Raw genomic sequence first — 13,089 nt, forward strand, 5'->3', positions numbered from 1 at the left:
GGGTCGCGTGGAAGCCGGAGAGAGCCTCTGGCGCGCTCTGAGAGGGCACCGGGAGGCGACAGTGAATGCAGCCTCGCTTTGCTGAACTCGAAAGGCCTGCGCGCCACGCTTCTTTGCATGACCCCGCCGGGCTCGCCGAGGAGGACCCCCTGTGTTGGTTCTGGGCCTGAAGCTAGCCTTGCCTTGGAAGCCTGCAGTTTTTTGGGTCGCGTGGTATGCAGAAGGTGGCTGTAAAGTGGTGCGTGACACAGCGGCGGCAGAGGACAGCCAGGCCCCGGTGGGCCTGTTACAACCCTGACCTCGCTCTCTCAGGCGCAGTGCCTTCTGCTGCACGACCCGTGAAGTCACTGTCCCTGTAATTCCCAGTTTTGGGGTTCTATGCTATGAAGTTGGATTCTATTTAACTTTTTCTAACCACCTCCACTTTTGGTGGCTGATTGTAAAATAAACTCATTCATTCCTTCATTGCTGTCTCAAGACAAACATAAAGATTAGGGTGTACTTCCAGCCCCTGAGGTCACAAATCTGGGTATAAAGGACAGAACAAAGACACTGGCTTTATTATGGGGTTATTTGTCCACTCAAAGTTCCTGCAGTTCTTGGTATGACCTTTCAGGATTCGCTTCTTGCCAAATTAACCAAAAGTCCTATAAATCAGTCTGCTACAACGCTGGTTCCTAATGTTGTTTCACAATCCTTTCACAGGGATACTTTGGTTTATTGTGAAGAATTTAACTGCCCTTTGTTGTCTGGTTTTTTTTTTTTTTTTTAAACCAAATGGGTGCAGAATGAAATTAGAGGTGACTAAGTGACCGTGGAGAAGTGAGGAAGTTGAACAATAAAATCATCAAAACTTAGGTTTGGAAGGACCGTTGGAGACCATTGGGACATGCTCCATTCAACACAATTATCCTGTTTCTAGAATATTCTTCAGCCCCTTGCCAGCCACTTCAGGGCTAAGTGTTTAGCATACGGCAAGAGGTCCAGTCTGCGTTTTTCTTTTATTTTGACAGTCTTTCTTAAAAAGAAAGCTTTTCTTTATGTAGAGGCCGATCTGTGCCTCTTTAACTTTGACCAAATGCTGTAGTCTGCGCTCTGAGGTAACAAAGCTGCGGACAGCAGGTAGGTGGTGTGGTTGTGTGTGTGTGTGTGTGTGTGTGTGTGTGTGCACGAGCAACTGCAGACTGCATGGGTGGGAATGAGGCTGAGCAAGGTTTGCTTGAAAGCCGGTGCAGTTATCCTACAGTTCTGCTCTTGTTCCAGCTTGTCCTGGTGGATCACTTTGGGCTCACTGGTAGGTCAAACTTAAAAGCAAAGTTTGGGAAGCCCTGTCCTAACATCTTCCCAGCTATTCAACATCAGCCAGAGAGTGGCGTCTGTGTTTTTGTATGATTCACCATAAAGTGCCTTTATCATCTGGTTTCTTTCCTTTCGGCACATTTCCACTCATTTCTGTGGTATAATTCTTTCTGAAGGACCCATCTATTTCTGATACAATTTGCTGTTCAGAAAATACAAGAAGTCATGAGCTGTCACTTTCCTTATGGAATTTCCTGAAATTAAATATTGCACAAAGTTTCTGCTTTAGTTTTTGGTTTTGTTCTACAGGCTCACTGCTGCGTCGTGTTCACGGTAGGCACTCACTAAACCTATTAATGAGTTCTTGTTTTTGCTAGTCAGAGCCCTGACTTACTTTTGACATATGGATCTAGTTTAGTGTAGTATTGTGACCTTTAGGACTCACGCAGATGCTAACTTACCAACTTGTTAGTTGTAAATGTCACTGTTTGGATCCTAAAGCATACTGTTGGTTTTAGAGGAAGAACTGTGACCAGTCCCCCCAAATTTGTAGTGTGTATCTATTCACTTAATTTTTGCAGTATCCAGACTTGAACCCAAGGCCTCATGCATGCTAGGTAAGTAAGCACACTGTCACTGAACTATATATACAGTGCCCTACACTCAAAATTATTTAACATATAGTAGAGTTCTACCTATTGTTCTTTAAAAAAAAAAAATCCATAAGCCCAGATCACCCCTGCAGTAATTCCAGAGGAAACAAATCCTAAATTCCAACCAGGAACTCTTGAGAATGAACAGCCCAGCCACAATGAGCGATCACACCCGTGAAACCAAAATCTCTTGGGGTGGACTTTAAGACTGCATTGCCAGAGTGCCTAGTGCATAACGAGCTGAAATTAATGTGTATGTGTTGAAAGAGTTAGTTTGGTGTAACAGATGGTGTGTATCATGGAAAGAATATTAATCTCTTTGTTGAAAATTTTAAAAAATATTCTATTACTATAGAGATTGTAGCACAATTTCAATTTAAAAGGGGCTGGAAATACCACAAACAATCCATAAATTAGACTGAATGGCAGTACTTTTAGTTCTCTTGCCAGCTAAACAGGACTGGGGTTGTCATGCTTGTGGACTTGATTAATTTTTCTTTTGCTTTTCCCCTTTATCTTCTATGAAGTTAGACAGTGCTGCACTTTTTTTCTTCCCAAGAATGGACTGCATGTTTATGGTGAAAAGTTATATTTTCAAAGAGACTACAAGTGCCTGATCAAAGAATGAAAATTTTAACTTTCTTTAATATCTAAAACATATTATGTAATAAATTGAACATTTATTTTAGAATGCCTTATATTAAAGCTTTTCAAACCAGTTTAGGCTTAAGAACTCAAAGTTCTTATGAAGTGCCACATAATCCAGCAGAAGAATATCCAGAAAATGAAAATAGGTAAAATAGAGAAGATTTTTTAAATGACGTTATAGATGGCTTGTTTCACTTTATCATTATATGGTCTCACATAGTTCACAAACTCATTTATAGAGAGTACCTCTCAACTAATAGAGGCTTCCTTGTTTTCTTTAGAATTCACCTCACTGAAATTTTATTAATGACTTATAGCTGACCATTCTTACCTTAAATATAAAAGTGAATATATCAAGAAAGTTACTTTCTCTAAGTTATTTGAAGTAATATCTTAATAACTTGGTCTTTATAAAACATCATATAGTTTTTCACTACCAGAACTAATAAATCTAGAAAATAACAAATTTTACCCGAAGATATTTAATGTTCTGAAATACTTACTTTCCACTTTTGAGTTGTTTCTTTGGCATTATTGTGGTCATTTAGGAAAAATAGAGGATGCCCTACCCCCATCCCATGGTTGTTTAATAGGAGTGAAAACCAGTTTAGCCAACTAAACAAGAGATTTGCAGAAATGCTTTACTTGAGATTCAGTTCACTTGCCAAATAACACAGGTGTGCCTTTTACCAGCTCAAGGGTTTTCTAAGCATCAAATTTGGTTTCAGTACACATTACATTAGCTCCTTCCTAGATTCCAGCGAAGTGGGGTTCTGCTAATCAGGTGGGAAGAAACTGAGGTCCTGATAAACACGATATTAACTAAATAAACAACTGCCAAGAAGCCAAATACCGTCACACTATGTTAGAGAAGACATTAATACCGATACTGAGATGTTAAAATAGCACGTCTGTGTTCCTTTTTCCTTCTATTTTCTCCAACACTCTTAGTTTATCGTAATGCTCTACATGAACTCTATGCTATTTGTAATCTACTTAGCAAGAAAGCTACAGAGTGATAGGAGTGGTTAGGGAATTAACATACGCTTACCATTGTATCACTGTGCATATAGAAATGTAATATATATTTTGTGTTGTGCAAATGTAAATGTGCAGATGGTTGTGTTATTTTATCATTTGTCAATCTCTGATATCAAAATGCATCAAAATGTTTTCATGGGTCTATTATAAGTTCTTGCTATTTACCTTGTGGATTTGTTTGTAGTGCATTCATTTGAAACATCCTCATTCCCAAACACTAAGGTATCTTAGGATCATCTAGGTGACTCTTGAGCCCATGGAGGGATATGGTATGGGTGTCAGCAGCTTATAGCTGTCTTGGCAAATCCCCTGCCAGCCTGGAATGACTCACTCTGGAATACTGGAAACTTCCAGGGGTTACGATAGATTGGATGTGCTTTTTTGGTCAATGAGCACTTCATGTATATTGATTCAACCTACGTATCCAGGTTGAAGCAGTAAGTAAATCTTTATTTTTAGACATGTCATTTTATTTCTTTGAGTTAGAGTTTCCACTTTCATTGACCTCTACAATCATTTCCAACTCTAAGAATGTCTGTAAGTCCATGATTCCTAGGAAATGCCGTCATTCACAGACACAAGCAATAAGGAAAGGTGTAAGCTATTTCCTTTGGTGTTCTCGTTGCGTTACTTTTTACCTGCTTTCTGTCTTTCTCCTTTGCTATGTTCAAAGCGCGTGTATCAGTAGCTGTGAGGAGGGGACAGTGCATGGAGACAGTCTTTTAAAAATCTCCTGGGACTGCCAGGAGATTCCAGAGGGTAAGACCCCTTTGTAGAGGAAAGAGCTGTCCATTACAGTCCCCAAAGGGTTCAAGACCACTCTGCAGTGGCAGGAGCAAATTCAAGGACCACTAGGAAACCAAGTTTCCTTAAGAGACCAATGTTTAGGTCACTCTCAGATCTGTTTGAGGCAGAGGGTCTCCCTGCCACAGAAAAGACTTTGTCTCTGGGTCATGTTTAGCTGCCATTTCAAAGATTGCTCACCCATCACTGACCCAGACCTTGAGTGCATGGCCGCACCAGGGAACTCCCTGAAACTCATTCAGGTATCAGAGGCCTTCCTTCACAGCCTTTAGTTGAGCTCTTGGGGGAATCCTGCCCCTACTACTGGCCTCTTTGGCAACTTCCTGTTTCATTCTCTATGTCCCGAGGGATGCTAAGTGGAAAGTCCAACCATATACTAGACAGATTAGTGTTAAACCCGTGGGCTGGTCCCTTTCTGTCAGGGCAGACAAGGTGGGATTCCTATGGGTTTTATCAGCAGCACCAGTGGCATCGGGGTTAGAAACGCCTAGCCAGCACTTTTCTTGAAGAGATGGACAGCCCAGGGATGCTTGGCCCCTTTGAGGCTAGAATCTGGATACCTCTCCCCTAGTATCCATCTGATTATCCCATTTTTCATGGATTTTTTTTCCTTTTATTAGACTAGGACACCTGGGGATCAGCTCATCAGTACCTTCTAACTCATTGCTCAGGAGCATCTCCAACCAGTGGGAGACCCTAAAGGAGAAAAGGCTCATTTTCCTTTGTAATACTGCATGGCCTATGTACATGCTAAGATGAGGAGACTTGGCCAACAGAAGGCAGCCTAAATTGTAATACCATTTTTACAATATTCTGCTGACTATGGCATGAGCCATTGGGCTGTGTGGGATAGACAGTTAGATACACCCTTCCAGGATAAAGTTGTGCCCGCCAGGTGGGTACACCACATTACCCACCTGGGGCATTCCAACAAGCCCAAAAGGATTATGGGAGGCAAATTTGGATCCCTGAGGATCAAACACTGGAACAGGAGTATACATGCAAACTCTTTGGACATCTCTACTGCTTGTTCTGCTGAGCTTGAAACCATACTGTCTCCAGGTCCCACATAAAATCCAACAACTCTGTTCCCATCACGTGCTGACACATAGCGATCCTATGGTGTGTCCTCTTTGATTGGAGGGGAAAAACATTCTGTCAAATCTCTCCACCCTCATGACCCTCTAAGGATCTAGGGAAAGATAGGTGAGAGTGAGACTCCCTGCAGGAAGGGTCTGCGTCCCAGCTCCGCAGGAAGCAACTTCAGAAGACTGACTTTCTCCCTTCAGCCCCGCTTACTAAAAGATTTTTGGGACCCACTTTCTCAGAGGGAAATAACACAGGAACAAATATGGGGGGGCACATAAAGGGGGAGGAAACCAGCTAAGGCAGGGTTTACCCACTGACCCAGTTCCACCCTGAAACCTACCACTACCCCACCTCTTCATCTGCTCCTGTGGTTAAAAAATTTGCTCCTGGCTGGGGATATAGTTCAGGGGCATAAGTGCTCGCCTGGCAAGCCTGAGGTCATGAGTTCGATTCCCGGTACCCCTCCAAATAAATAAATAAAATAACAATTACTTCTGTGGCCCAAGAGCCAGAGGGCCAAACCATGGTACTCAGAGCAGGGAAAGTCCCCTGATGTGCACTGAGCACTAGCGCGCCCTCAGGTGGGCCCCAGTGGCAATTAAACCCTCTTGAATAGGGACTGCATCTCAAGAATCTGATTAAAAACAGAAGCATCATGGGAGGGAGCATGCATAGAACCCCCAAATGTTATATAAGAAAGAGCTGCTTGTCACACTCCCCACTCCATAACAAGAAGAGAAAATGAGAGATCCATGGAAAACAACTACAGATGTTCAGCTGGTGGGGACCGCCCTCCTAGCCTGCTACCCTCAGCTGGAGGTGCTCTGCAGTGTATGTTGTTCATTGTGCGATGGATCTCCTTCTCATGCAGTTTCCAGGTAAAGTGGTGACCCATATTAACTGACAGAACGTGCACTATCCTACGACACAGAAAACATCACATTGAGATGTTGGGTGAGGTTTTCTTGCCCACTGATTTTTCTTTCCCTTGTCTCTGCCACATCTTTGCAAACAACCCAAGCTGCTGGAAAATGTGCTAGAGGTGCCTTTAAGGAAATGGTTGAGAAGACAGAAGTGATCAGGGACTGTCAAACAGCATTGGAACCTGGGAGGACTGACCAACCATGATAGATGGTGGCATGAAAAATCTTCAGCCTAGAGGCTGGGAGTGGTTTCAACTTCCACTGATTTGAAGAGATTGGTGAAACTAGGTTAAGAGGTCAGGATTCATCTCCATGAGGACTGCACTCAAACAACCCTATAGGCATTTTATTTGTGCTCCCATTTTTCAGCAGTGTTAGTCATTCATTGAGCCAATTCAGAATTCATTTATGGCATGCCTATAGCTCCAGGCATCCTTCCAACATTGTGTATATGGTGAACAAGACACACGAAGCCCCTCCTCTAATACGTTTTGCAATGAACAACATATGAAACAAGGTATGAAAAATATTCAGTGTATCAGATCATGTGTGTTAAAGAAAAAAAGCTGGTGGAGACAGGGTTAGGAAGTGTGGTGAGCGCATGGTTTTCAAACTTTAGGTGGTCAGCAAAGCTTTCCATGAGAAGAGGACTTTGGGGTGATGACCTGAAGGAAATGAAGGCATTGATCAAGTAGCTTCAGGCAGAGCAGATTTTAAAATGAGGAGTAACTAACATTTTATATGTCAGAGCTACTGTCATCACACAGTTGGATTACTGTAATCTCTTCTACATTGCCCCGGGGAGCTATAGCAATAACCCAGCTGAGTGCTGATGGTAGTTCTGATCAGCTGGTAGGTTTGGGTCGTGAGAAATGGTCCAGTGCAGAATTTGGATGTATTTTGAGGGTGGAGTTGACAACATTTACTGAGGAACTGGCAGTGATGCCTGAGTGGAAGAGAAGCCAAGGAAGACAGCAGCATCTGGCTTCAGCTCCTGAAAGAATTAAGTTTTATTGAGATGAGGAACCCCTAGAGGAACAGGTCTGGAGGGTCATCAGGAATTTGATTGTAGACCTGTAGAATGTGAGGTTCCCAGTATACAGCCAGGAGGAGATGTCGAGGAGGTCCTTGAACTTATAAAACCAGGGTTCAAGTCAGAGACTCAACCCTAAAAGGCACATTTTGCTGTTACCTGTAATTGGGTGGTACATATGAGGCTAGCTTGATCCTCTAGGGCAGAGTGCGCACAGAGCAGAGAAGGCCTGGTGCCTGAGCCCTGACATCTTCTGCCATTTTCATGGAGATTCAGAGGAGCCAGCCAAAGACAGGAGGAAGGCAAGAGTCTGGGCAGGAGAAAACCCAGGGCAAGAGTCCTGGAAGTCACGTGAGGACACTGGTTTAAGGACGAAGGAGCGGAGCCATCAGTGGTGTCCACCCTGCTCAGGGCCCCAGCTGCAGGAAGCAGGGGAGACTCTGCAGGTCCTCCATGAGCTCGGGAGGAGCTGTTTGCAGGAAGGAAGTAGGGAGGAAACCACGTGGATGCAGGTTCGGTGGTGGAAGGGGAGAAGTGAAGATGGTAAGAAAGAGTAAGTATCTCTCAAGGGAAGACAGAAAAGATTTGGAGAAGTAACAGGTAGTGCTTTCTGCATCCTGGAATACATTTGTATGAATTAAGGAAAAGTTCCTTTTCCTCTGTGTGCCTGGGACTCCACCCCAGGGACACGCTTGGAGAACAGAGCATGGCCATCAAGTTGAGGGACTGCAGGTGGCAGTGGTCTTGAAATTGTCCTCCCCCTCTCCCAGCATCCTGCCGCACAGACTAACTCCTGAAAGAGCACAGTTCTGATGCTGCTTTGCCATCTCAATTTATATCAACCTGACTTTGTGCTAAATTTTATACCTCAGTTTTATGTTGTTGTTGTTGTTGTTTTTTGTACTGGGACTCGAACTCAGGACCTTGTACTTGTTAGGCAGGAGCTGTGTATATATCTCAATTTGATGTCATTTAAAAACCAATAGACATACATATCTTCCTGTTCTTGAATACCAGAGTTAGAAAAGTCTTTTAAAAAGTTATTTTACTTAACATTTTCAAATGAGCAGAATGAACATCAAAAACGAGTTCTTGGGCAAAGGATGTAGCTCAGGGGAAGAGCTCTTCCCTAGAATATGTGAAGTCCTGCGTTCAGTCCCCTGAACCACAGAACAAAACAAAACAAAACAAAAAACCAAAAATGTGGCTTCTTTGTTTCTAATAAACCATTAAGTGTATATCAAGTATTCAAAAGATTATCTTGAGTTTAGTCCTGAAGAAAAACCTGGTTTAAAAACAAGGTTTGAATATTTAGAGTTTGAAAGCTATCGTATTTGTCCTGAAAGATATACTTGTACTGGTAAAATATTTACAAGTAATTTATTAGGAGGCTTTAGGGTTCAGGTTAGTGCAGAGTCATCTCCACAGATGCCTTGGAAGAGCAGCAGAGAAAGATGGAAAATCACGTTGGACTTGTACGCTGAAAATCTGGTGAACAGAGAGCAGTTACACACTTTTTGTGGTTCACAGCAATAGCTGTTTCTATGTTTGACTTAGGATTTGTGAAGATTAATAAAAAGATCTAAAGAACAAAGCAAATGTCATGTGTTGCCTGTACTATTATAATTGCCACACCTCAAGGATGTGTGACATTAATGTTTCTGATAAACAAATATGCCCTGTGTCAGCAGCTTCTTTGCCACACAATTTGCCCTTCTATGTAATCCTACAGTGTTAAGCAATGTTTTTCCCCCCAATCAGAACACTATAAGTTATAATTTTTTTTCACGTCTTGGAAGTGAACCCAAGGCTTTCTCACTGAGCTACATCACCAGTCCTTTTAATATTTCAGACAGGGTCTCCCTAAGTCAGTAAAGTTGTCCAGCTTGTGCTGGAACTTGCTGTCCTCCTGCCTCAGCCTCCCAAAGTTCTGGGATTACAAGCTTGCACCATACATCCTTGTTTTATAATTTTTTGACACCATAAATAAAGTAACAAATGAAATTTGGTCAAGCAACTTGAGTGTCATTTGGGTTGTTCCAAGTTTTTCGAGTTCATATACTGTACTTTACAGGAGAAGAATGGAGAATAAAATTCTATTATTTCCTGTTAATTTTCAGATGTGACTGAGGGGATTCAGTAAGTAAAACCGTGGATATTACATAACTGGGCATATTATAAGCATTTGAAAGTAGTTGTCGAATTTATTTTATTAGCCAAAAAGGATAAGTGACTTAAAATATTGAATGGAACATTAAGCATAAACTCTCAAAAATTCCATGATTGTCTAATACCTCTTTCCTCTTTTGAATAATCTCTTTTTTTGAATGAATAATCTCCTATGAAGAGATTTCAAATTATAATCTTGTCATGAATATGAGTCTATAAGTTTATATATCAAATAATCAAATAATCCTCAAATTGTTATAGGCAGCTAAGTTAGAGAGAAATTAACATACAGTCAGAGACTGACTAGGCTAACAGCACAGGAGTCATCAGAACTGTGGCTGGAGGTGCATCTGAAGAAGGCCAGGCCTCAAGATGCAGATGCAGTGGCCAGGCCCGCACACCTCCCTAAAGGACAAGCAATAGCTGGACATTATACTGTCGCTAGCACTACCTGGACCAGAAGGTCCTGACCGGCATCAGTCACTCATGTGGTGACCAGAGCACTGGGACCCATCCCTTCCCCAAAATGCCTTTGTTCCTTCCATGCGCCTGTGCTGTGTGACTCCTTTCCCTATTGGATCAACATTAGCTAAGCAGCCATACTTATAATCCTATGGGTTGATGGCAGTTCTACCCAGGTTGAACCCACACTGTGCCTCTGCTGTATAAATTACCCCTGACAAAAAGCTTTGGTGGCCACCCACTCAGGACCCCTCCTGGATATTCAGGAGCTACTTTTCTTGCCTTATTTCTAATAAAACTCTCCTAACATCTTCCTTTGGTTCAAGACTTCATACCTTGATGTTGTGGGACCAGGAGCTCAGCACATTTGACATCTAACAGGTCAGGAGTTGTATTTCTCCTATATCAAAACCATGGCTCTCCAGGCATGGTGGTGCACACCTGTAATCCCAGCACTCAGGAGGCTGTGGCAGGAGGATCTTTGCTAGTTCAAGACCAGCCTGGGTTATAAAGTGAGCTCAAGGCTAACCTGAACTGCATAGTGAGACCCTGTCTCACAAAGATAAAAGAGAAATAAAAACAAAACCATGGCTCATTTTTTGTTTTAAACCCTCCTATATATACATATATAAACAATGTGCTGAGTACTGGGGAATTTTCTACAGCTGGTCTGGAATTACACAATATAAATTCAGGAAGATGCAGTATGTTTTTGAAATTGGCTTGATACCTGCAATCTACCAAGAATGGCTGTACTGTAATTTCCCTCACAGAGCAGGGGAACCAGGTTCTTGTACCTTTTTTGTTCATAGGCAATGCATTCATTGAATTTTAACTTTCCAGACTCTTGTATTTCATTGGTTCTTTCGTGGTGAGTTCTGGCTGACCTTCAGTCTTAGAGTAGAAACCTTCTCAGAAGAGTGGATTTCAGATCTCCATATATACAGCTGTGTGCTTTACCTAATCTTGCACAAAAGTGAATGTGGCTCTTTACTGATTCTGACTTTTTTTTGCTGTATCATGACTACGACCTTTCCCTCTAACCTTTTTAGATTATTTGGTGAATGTAGCATACATATTTCCAGTGCAATATTTTATGTCTGAGCAAACGTGAACTATACTTAGGACAACATTCCAAAGTTAGATTGGCTTCTGAAGTATATACGTTAATTTTCTAAATCAAATAATCCATCCAAAGTAATGATATGTAAATGTTTCCACGCGTCCAGCTGCCCTGATTCCCGTGCTTGCAAAGGCACAAACAGAATACTATTTTTACATATGAAAGATATAAGGTCAGTTTAGCCTTGGCAGTGCTGTTGCTTCTGTTTAATCATTAAATTTGGGTGCAATGCTGGTATTTAAAGGCTGTGACATCTGTTCTGGCTCTGTCATTCCCTTGCTGCTAATCTACATTTACTTGGACCCATTTTTCCTACCTGAAATTTGCGTGGTTTGTAGGGGAGGTGAATGGGTTGTGAAAGGAGTCGCTAAAACTCTGGGTAGCTTAACAGTAAAGGGAGGAAATAAAAAATACACAGTGGAAGAATATTGTTTCCTCCTCCCTTTCAGTGTCAAAAATGAAAACCAAGAAGGAATGGAGGATGACGGCATGCGCGTGTAACCCCGGCACTTTGAGAGGCCAAGGCAGATGGATCTCAAGTCCAAGCCCAGCCTGGGAAACTCAGCCCCTTCGGAAGATCTATCTCAAAAGACAAAGGAGATAGACGGGGAGGAGGGAAGAAGAAAGTATGAGAGAGGGGTATTGGAAAGCTGAGATGCAGAGCCAAAGCGGCCAGAGGATGTTGGCGTCACTGCACATGCGTGAACCCTCAGGAAAGCTAGAGTCAAAATCGTTCTCGCCGCTCCAAACAAGGATTTATCCTGCAGTTTGCTTGAGTTTCTTCCATCTGTCCCAGATGTCCCAGTTTCTCCCAGTTACAGTCACTTGTTTATATTTGCCTCTCTTGATTAGAAGCAAAGAACAGTAACCTACAGCCTGGTTCCAAATTCCTCGCTGCTCCAAGTGTTGGAACAGAAGGCGGGAGGAAGAATGAATCGGACTCATTTTCTGTGCACGGCCTGATTTCCTTCAGTTCTATTCCGGAGCACTGGCGCCTACGTTTATTTTCATGGCTGGAATTAAGCAATTTCAGAAGGTCCCTGGGCAGGTTAATGACAGAGCCAGATTTAGTATGCACAGCGGCTGGCTTCCTGGTGGGGGCTCTGGGCCTCGCGGCTGCGTGGCCCTGCTGCCTGGTGCTCCAGATCACACGCTTGTCAACTGCAAGGAGCTTCCTAAGCCCATTGTCGTGAACAAGCTTTATTAAACATTGCACATACGAAAGACCCAGGCACCAAAATCTTGAAACATGGAAAATATCTCCCCTTTAAACAGTGTCACGTGGTAGTAAATGGGGTATTATCCATGACAGTTGAACAAAGTAATATTCCTTCAACCAGCAAAACTTAAGCTAGTTAAATCACAGGCTTGATCTTATTTTCACAGACAACAAAAGCAACCAACTTTAAGAATTAACATCATTTCTCATTTCCTAGCCAGAACCACCAGCCAGCCTATAATTTTTGTTTAGTGTTTTTTTTTCTTGGCATTTTCAAAAGACACACGCATGCTGTGTATCTCTGATCTGAGATTCATACTAACAACTAAAAGGTAGTCTTTTGTAGTTAATTTTTGTAATAAGCAGTTCTAACAGACAAACCTTGTTAAAAGGTCACAGTTATCCTTTGAAAATGAAATAAAATATTATACTCCATGAGGTGCCACAAACTTCTATTAGAATCAAAAGAATTATAATTAAACTCAAAATGATAAGCATTTTTTTCTTATTTCCACCATTTTTCTCAAGAAGAAGGAGCAAATGTTCTGACAATATTTTGGAAAGGTAGAAAATACATTTTCAATAAGAAATAAAATCATCTTGAGGGGCTGGGGTTTTAACTCAGC

General features: G+C 42.1%; 1 protein-coding gene and 1 long non-coding RNA gene across 2 annotated transcripts in view; one reads left to right on the forward strand and one right to left on the reverse strand.

Moving 5' to 3' along the window:
* The window catches only part of Cldn10 (claudin 10), a 114,696-nt gene that overhangs the window by 20,694 nt on the left and 80,913 nt on the right, over positions 1-13,089 (reverse strand). The gene's annotated exons all lie outside the window — the stretch shown is intronic.
* Positions 7-12,518, forward strand: LOC106148943. The gene is made up of 2 exons (XR_001234742.1): positions 7-1,122; positions 11,694-12,518. It is a non-coding gene; the product is annotated as an uncharacterized LOC106148943 (long non-coding RNA).

Source organism: Chinchilla lanigera, unplaced genomic scaffold (assembly GCF_000276665.1).
Source record: "Chinchilla lanigera isolate Chin_1 unplaced genomic scaffold, ChiLan1.0 scaffold00003, whole genome shotgun sequence".
NCBI classification, from domain to species: Eukaryota; Metazoa; Chordata; class Mammalia; order Rodentia; family Chinchillidae; genus Chinchilla; species Chinchilla lanigera.